The sequence below is a fragment of the Gossypium raimondii genome, chromosome 8 (genome assembly GCF_025698545.1).
Source record: "Gossypium raimondii isolate GPD5lz chromosome 8, ASM2569854v1, whole genome shotgun sequence".
In the NCBI taxonomy this organism is placed as follows: domain Eukaryota; kingdom Viridiplantae; phylum Streptophyta; class Magnoliopsida; order Malvales; family Malvaceae; genus Gossypium; species Gossypium raimondii.
Genome location: NC_068572.1, coordinates 36,485,190 through 36,486,342, shown reverse-complemented (window position 1 = coordinate 36,486,342; position 1,153 = coordinate 36,485,190). Strand labels below are relative to the sequence as shown.

At 36.9% G+C, this 1,153-nt stretch overlaps 1 non-coding gene across 1 annotated transcript; it reads right to left on the bottom strand.

Annotated features, from left to right (window-relative positions):
* Positions 1–750: 750 nt before the first annotated feature.
* LOC128032227 (small nucleolar RNA R71) lies at positions 751–857 on the bottom strand. The gene has a single exon (XR_008188355.1). It is a non-coding gene; the product is annotated as a small nucleolar RNA R71 (small nucleolar RNA).
* Between the last annotated feature and the right edge of the window lie 296 nt (positions 858–1,153).

Here is a 1,153-nt window from a genome sequence, read left to right as displayed (position 1 = left end):
TGACCATCAAGTTTTTGGCGCCTTTGCCGGGAACTAAAATATTAGGAACACTTGATTTTTTATTAATTTTTCCATTTATTTATATTGCATTTTATTTTTGTTTTTAGTTTAATTTTTGTTTCTGATTTTTCTCTTATTTGCTTCTGGTAGGTTCCTTTAGTTTATAACTAGAAGAAACCCATCGGAACCATTACTATTTGACAGTGAAATTGAAAGTACAACTTCTAGAAATCATAGAGAAGCAAGGCAGAGTTGACAAAGTATAGTAGATGAGCAAGAGGACGTTATTATTATTACCGAGGAGATGGGTGATAATCAGAATAATCAGCTACCTCCTGCAGTTGCTGCAAATCTTGCGAATTCCGCAAATCCAAATCTTACTCCTCGTACTATGTATGATTATGCCAAGCCCACTCTAACTGGGGCTGGGTCAAGTATTGTGAGACCCACCATTGCTGTGAATAATTTTGAAGTGAAGCCGAACACTATTCAGATGCTATAACAATTTGTTCAGTTCGATGGTTTGCACGACGAAGATTCAAATACTCATTTGGCTAGTTTTATGGAAGTTTATGATACTTTCAAGATAAACGGCATTTCTAGCGACGCCATTTGCCTACGGTTGTTCCCTTTCTCATTGAGGAACAAACCCAAACAATGGTTAACTTCTTTACCTCAAGGTTCCATTACCACATAGGATCAAATGACTGAAAATTCCTACTGAAATACTTTCCACCGGTTAAGACGGCCAAGTTGAGGAATCATATCTCTTCCTTCGTTCAAATCAACTTAGAAATCTTATATGATACATGGGATAGGTATAAGGACTTATTGAGAAGGTGCCCTCACCATGGGTTACCTTTATGGCTATAGGTTCAAACCTTCTACAATGGTTTGAATCCTTTAACTAGACAGTTGATCAATGTAGCAGCCGGTGGTAAATTGAATAATAAAACACCCGAAGTGACTTATAAATTTATAGAGGAGATGGCAGTGAATAATTATCAGTGGCAAGTCATGAGGACGAAACCGATGAAAGCAACGAGTGTTTTCAATTTAGATGCGGTCACCATGTTATCAAATCGCGTAGAACTTTTAAATAAGAAAATTGATGGTTTATGTGTTTCTACGCAGGTACATCCGGTGATGTAAT